Source organism: Pollicipes pollicipes, unplaced genomic scaffold (genome assembly GCF_011947565.3).
Source record: "Pollicipes pollicipes isolate AB1234 unplaced genomic scaffold, Ppol_2.1 Scaffold_4740;HRSCAF=5597_pilon_pilon_pilon, whole genome shotgun sequence".
Taxonomy (NCBI): Eukaryota; Metazoa; Arthropoda; class Thecostraca; order Pollicipedomorpha; family Pollicipedidae; genus Pollicipes; species Pollicipes pollicipes.
The window spans coordinates 27,262,447-27,269,659 of NW_023596545.1; positions in this window are offsets into that span (position 1 = coordinate 27,262,447).

Below are 7,213 nucleotides of genomic sequence, written 5' to 3' on the forward strand. Positions count from 1 at the left end.
AGCAACAGGCTCGATGCACTCGGTGTCCCCGATACAAGGAAACCTTTTCCGGTTTCTTGACAAACAGATGTGTTTCTTTATAGAACTGTGATGTTCAAAAATGATTTGGGAAGCTGCCCCAAAAATGATAAGTAAATTTAGCCCAAAATAGTCTAAAACAGAGTTAATCCTAAATCTACTTGTCTTCTTCTTGAAGTTGGCAAATTCGTCGCAAGATGTCGTTAGCTGCTTAGTTGTGTACATGTTCGCTGCACGCGAGTGTGTTTCGGGTTTTTCTCCCGGTGCTCTTGAATTTTTTTCCGTGGTGGTATTTTTTCGTTCGCATTTTCCTGGTGCTCCATATTTCTCCTTACTGGCATGTTTTTGCGCACATTTTAATCATCGGCCCCGGTGCCATTCTAGTCATTCGCTATCAGACGCATGTCCGTTATAGCGAGTAGAACTGCTCAAAGAACTGTCATCTGCCACAAAATGCGGTGTTTGATCGACGCCGGCTATCAGCAGCTTGAACTGGCTGTCTGCCGTTTGCCATCGGCGCGGGAAATTTTGTGCTGACGCACTTCACACACGAATATTACTTTGGCAAGGACGCGGGAGCCGGGGGGCGAGGGGGGAGATAGTGGGAGCACACTCGTTTCTCCACCTTGAATGAAATCTGGGGGGTCGTGCCTCCCCCCCCCCCCCCCGTTCCATCTCACTTGGAGGCCCGTGGAGAGCCAATTCTGATTTGTTAGGGCCCATACCAGAGTTGGCTCTCCACATTTTATTGGCTCAGAACGGGCCTATTTAGGGCCCGTTCTGGCCAAATGAGGTCAATTGTGAAATTGCAGAGGGGTTATTCTGGACTATAGAAAGCCAATTATTGACTGTGGACGGCCAAGTCCACAGAGGCCTATTCCGTAGAGGCCTATTTTGGGCTGTAGACGGCTCATTTTGACTGAAGAAGGCCTATTGCTGATTGTGGTGGGTTCATCTGGCATGTAAATGGGCCCATTCAGGCTTGAAGAGTGTCCATTCTGGTCTGTTAAGAAGCGATTATTGGCAGTACATGGCTCATTCTGACCTGTAGAGGGCCCATTCTGACGTGCCAAGAGGCCACTCGGGGCTAACGAAAACTCGTTCTCGTTCGTGCAGGTCCCATTCTGACCTGAAGTGCATCCATTCTAATCCTACGAAGGCCCATTGTGATCCGTATGGAATCTATTCTGACCTGTAGATGACCTATCATTGACTGGAGGGCCTATTTTTAATTGCACGGGATCCATTATTAGTGGTGGATCCAGAGTAGGGAGACGAGGTCATGTCCCCCTCTCTTGGACACCGAAGGAGCCCACGGTAGGCTCCGAAGGGCCATGGCCGGCCGAACAGACGCATTTGTTACCCCAAGCGCAACAAACGGCGGCCGGGAAGAAAAAGGCTTCCTGGGCCTCCAAGCAACCAGGAAGAGTCGCAATCGAAAGTGACGGACCCACGAGCAAACAAGAATAATTGTTCTCTGATTGAGAGAGTGGTGATTGTGGAGGTTTTAAGGGGCATCAGGCTGTCCAGAGGCCTTACGCTGTTGCTGGGGGCCCTATGTGTCTACTCGCAAGGTCAATCCTATCCTTAAGAAGCTTTTCATGCTGCCCTTGACTTCTTTTCATTTGCTCGTGTGGTACTACGCCGTTGTTGGGGCACTGCCTGCTAATGTGCCGGGATACTGTTGTCGATCAGGGGCTTCCACTGATTCACCCGAGAGGCTTAACACACTATAGCCGGGGTCCCCATAAGCAGCATAACCTGCTCGGGCATACTCGATCGTTAGAGGGCCCACTGCGTCAGTCGATCTCGGGCATTTCCTATTTGCTTGGATGGTCCTACCCTGTTCTCGGTTTCCCATCAGTTAACTTGCTCGAACTCATCGTTCAGGGTCGTTCCACGTAGGGTCTTGGGTCTTCTAGTTGAATGGAGGGCCCTACGCTCCTGTCGCGTGCTCCATGCGTTAACTTGCTCGAGCGCACTCAGTCGCTCGGTGCCCTGAACATTGTGTCTTGGGTGCTTCTAACTTGCTCTGAAGAGCCCTACGCTGTTGTCGGGGCCCAATTTGCTAAGCTGCTCGACCCAGTGGCGGATCTAGAAGGTAGATCATGTGGTGATACCTCCCCTTGAATTCTGAACGGGCCATAGGCTACGAAGAGCGACCCAAAACCTGCTAATGCTAATTTTTCAACTGACTTTAACTGCAGTAATGGCAACGCTGCGCTGTAAAATGATCGAACCAGTGAGCGTCTGTGCACAGCCATCAACGAACAAACCAACGTTCGCAACAGACCAAGGTCCGCGACAGACCAACGCCTGCGGCAGACCAACGTCCGCGACAGACCAACGTCCGCGACGGACCAAAGTCCGCGACCGGCCAACGTCCGCGACGGACCAACGTCCGCGGCAGACCAACGTCCGCGACGGACCGACATTCTGTGTCGGGACTACGGCTGTTGCTCCATGCAGAGCCTGATTGGTGCGTAGTGCTTGCCGCTAAAGATGAGGAGTGTCATCAAGCCTACTGATGTCCTGCTCTTTCTGCTCCTCGTCAGCGTTAAGATCCGCGTACCTTCAATAACATGAGGTGTAATGTCTACACGGGCGTAGACATTACAGGATATTTCGTCAACATGTCCCGGAATAGCTTGCAGCCTGACGAGTAGCGGAAGTTGAGCGACACGGACACAGGCCTCTTGATTGGACTCGAGGGCAGTTTGCCGGGGTGGGTACAACGTCTAACTGCGCAAACATCTCTCGAGGATTTAATTCGCTGTCGTACAAGTGACACACGAACCGGTCGGACCGGTTTGGTCCGGTTTGGTCCGGACTGGTCGGACTGGTCGGACCGGTTTGGTCCGGTAGTTTATGTTCTAGCTTGAACAGACGACGGACGGCCTTTGGTGACCCGTTTTTGCTTTTGCTGCGTCGTATCCGAGAACGAGAACATTCGCTTCATACACACGAGCGTCTTAGTTCAGCTCCAAACATACGTGTTTGGCTTTTCCTAACTGCGGCATAAAAGGAGCAATGTATGCGCCGCCCGGCGGCTCATAAACAACCACGACAAGCGCCTCGCTTATCATGGGCAACGAATCCTGGGCAACAAACTTAAAGCGATAGGTCCTGTCATCAGTCAAAATGCAGCCCATTGGCAACACCTCGTTTCATTTTATGCGGATGGACGTTTCCAGTTGTATACCATATATGTCCGCTGTGGGGCAGCACGGCTGGTCAGGTCTTCCCCATTACTGTGACGAAATTCACTCGTCCGTTCTGCTGAAGCGACTGATGGCAGGGGAAAACTCCTGAGATCCAGTCGTGCCTGGTATTCTGAACATGATGGGAACGGATTGCGCGCTGCAGATGTTGCAAGCCGTGGCATGTTCCGGACAGTAATGTGTAGGCACCTTTCCTCCTGCGTCTGTGATCCCAGCGTCTGGCGTCGATGCACTGGGCCGAAGAACATCCCCTCGGCCAGGCTGATCTAACAGAAAGCTTGCTCGATGGCGGTAACTGGACTCTCTTGGCGACAGCGACAGTGCCTTGTTTCTGAACTTTTGGACCAGGCAATGCCAACAAGTTTCTAAGCTACACCGTGATGTGATAAAGATCACGCATTGACCATTTGTTTGTACCTGTCTTTTTGCGTGTTTTTTCGCTTTGCGGCTTCTTCCGTATCTGAACTCTTATTAGTTTCACGAGCATCTTCTTAAACGATGAAAATTCCTCATTTGTCAACAACTCGAGGATTCCATCAGCCACTTGTTTTATGCTTGACATGATCTCAGTGGCTTTCACCCTTTTCTCCCTACACATGTCGCTAATGACTTTTTGAACGTTGTTCAGGATGTCTTTCCTCTCTGAAATCACATGGTTGGTAAGTTCATCGGCTTGACCCAAACCCATCTGGAGGCATTTTCCCGCACGGAGGGTCGGTAGCCGAGTCGAAGCACATATTACTAGAATAACTCGCCACGGGACCGCTGTAAGATCGCACAAAATCACCCGATGCTGCTGGTCCGCACACACACTGTATTAACGGGCGCGTTTACTTTGTGTGTTTGTAGGAGCACGCTTGGACACTTAACCCGCGCCGGGCCGGGGGTCTGGGACGACCGCGCCCGGCCGGGGTTTGGGACAACCGCGCTCGGCCGCGGGTCTGGGACAACCGCGTCCGGCCGGGTGGGAGTTGACTTCCCCCGGGATCTCCAACTGCCAGATGCTGTATGAGAAAAACAAAGATGCCATTTTAAACGTCTCGCCAAATCATGGAGAATGCAGCCCAAATTTTTGACGCTAGGTCAAACGTGAAGTCATCAGAGGCCACGGAAGGTCAGAAACGGTTGGTCCAATGGATGCAGTCAAAACCTATGTTAACATGTCAATACGGCTATTGAGAGCACGGAAATGAGCATAAAGACTGCAGAGAGTTCATTTCGACCACTTTCGTTCTCCCACATGTGCCAGGTCAAATTAAGTCACCGGTCGAAATTGGTCCACCAGTAGCTTACAAGAACGATGCTTTTCTTCAGTGTGCTTCCGACTAAGCTCATTTTATTAGGTGTAGCTGAGAGACAAAAATATTCCAGGCACAAAAATAAAAATTGTGGTAGCCTAGAGGTTATCCGAGGGCAACTTAGGTCAAATTTATAAACTATTTACCTGAAAAATATTTAAGTGCTAACCGGCTCCGAGTTGCCAGTACAATACTTTTTGTGGTTAGTAATAGTGTATTGGACATGTACAAGTACTCAAGATCGCATAGTTGTTGTCTACGTAATACACAATCCCTTCGACACTTAGCAGTGTATTTGTACCAAACTGAGAATAGGCACGTTGGTACATCAAATAAGACGTCATCAGCTTTACAAACACGATGAGGAGGTGATTTCACGCCTCGCACTCGTTCATCTAGCCTCTCTGCAACTGGCAACATAAGTAATTGACCTTCGAATGACCTCACATGGCGTTGCATGACCTGCTTATGATCTTAAAAAGCATTATGATTTTATCTCAACACTTTTCCAGTGAAATAGTCCAATTTTGCGGCCAAATGACGTCAAACCTGCCTATTTTGAGCTTGGCACGTCTTTGCAGAAGGTACCCATAGAAATAGGTCATCACCTGGACCAAGGTCATGCACTCCGTGTTCCTATGATGGTTATGCATGTAAGTTAATAATCTTTTCCACGTATGCAACACCAAAACTACACAAAGTTACTTACAAGCTTGCAATATTTAGTGCAATAGCAACAACTGACCTGACTTCAGGTCAATGGCGTCGCATTTTAAATTTGTTTGAAAGATACAAACCATAGGTTCTATCATGCCCTACGACTTAACTAAGTTTGAACAACTGGAAAATGACTCACAAAGAAGTTAGGTATGGTCAAAGTGTTTTAGAGACTGACCTCCTTGACCTGGCCTGGCGCGACACGGAGCTACGTGCTTGCTCTGAGCCCGAGAGCAACTGAAAGGGGAAGTCGAGAGACGCTTTAGCTGAGATCTGCGGGTCCAGTCGGGTAGTAAGGAAACGAGATAATACATGATGTTGTCACGTTCTAAACAAGTTCGGTTCAGTCTTTCACTACTGAATTACATGACCTACAGGGCTCACTATCCAAATATTATCCTGAGACATTGATTCGAATGGCATTGATTGATTGACTTTCCGGGGAAGGCTGGTGGCTTTGATTGTATGTAGATCGCTCCGATTGGGTAACCGGTCGGGTGGAACACTAGCCTTTTTCACGGCAGCATTTTAATATGAGTTTGTTTTAGTGCCAAATCTTGAATGCGCGAACAATAGGGAAAGTAAAAGCAAAGCGCATTGATCTTCATCAGAACTGTCAATATAGCCGTAAATTTGGACGTCTGATGCGTTTTTTTTCATAATCCATGTACCTATTCGTCATTTTATGTTTGCAGCACTTTTTGAATTGGTTCCGCTGCGAATGCAAATGACGCATTTATGCATGCTGACGAAACAAAATGCTCTCGGAGTAAAGTGTCCGGCTCTTTGGTAAGCCTGATGATGTAAGCTTTGTTTTTTCCTTTTACTTTCCGTGGATTTCAGGTCTGATGACGGATTAGCCTCTGTTTAATAATACTAGCGTGATAAGGGACTGTTGAAGATATCCGCTAACATAGCTCAGAAAGAAGTGCAATAACATCCCGTTGTTTTGTAACCATTTGTTCCGGTATTTAAAGAAATCCTGGCGTGCGGTATTTGCCGCACGCCAGGATTGATTTTGTAGTGCATTCGGGCCGGTTAGCGCTAGGGTTTGCAGCTGCTCACTTTACTTGACTAACGTCAACGACATCTCGTGGAAAACGTGCCCGACGGCTGCTCGGTGGAGCAGTTCGTCACGCAACCATGCGAAGCCTAGACTTTATTGAGATAATCTGTATGGTACGTGATATGCGTTCAGCTACATGCCGATTACGGGTTTGTCAAATGAGTGGTGTGGTAGTGACGCTGTCAGTCTCTAAAACCGCACGAGAAGTCCTGATAACGAGGCGGTGCGCCGTCCCGTGCGTCGCGTTTGCCACTCTGAGATGGGCATCCAACCCCGCATTGGCACGTATTGCCTGTCAGGAGGCTGCGGCCTTGACTCCGTGGCAGCTGTCCATTGGCACCAGCTGTCCGGTCGGCAAAACCGATCGCACAAAAACTGTGATCAACACCAGCCAGCTGCACAAGTGGTCTGCCAGTTCACGCCTGCTCCAAGCGTCCGTCGCTCTGTTTCGGGTTGTCCGTCTGGCCCGAAGAGCGCTATATGCACGGTCCCCCGTGGCCCGTCGAGCGCTGTATCAACAGGCCCCGGCGGCCAGTCTAGCTCAGTATCCACTGTACCCTCGGCCAGTCTAGCTCTGTATCCACTGTCCCCCGTGGCCTGTCGAGCGCTGTATACACTGTCCCCCGCGGCTCGTCGAGCTCTGTATCCACAGCCCCCCCGCGGTCAGTCTAGCTCTGTATATCTAGCTCTGTATCCACTGTCCCCCGCGGCTCGTCGAGCTCTGTATCCACAGCCCCCCGCGGTCAGTCTAGCTCTGTATCCACAGCCCCCCGCGGTCAGTCTAGCTCTGTATCCACTGTCCCCCGCGGCCCGTCGAGCGCTGTATCCACTGTCCCCCCGCGGCCCGTCGAGCGCTGTATTCGCTGTCCTCTGCGGTCCATCTAGCTCTGTAT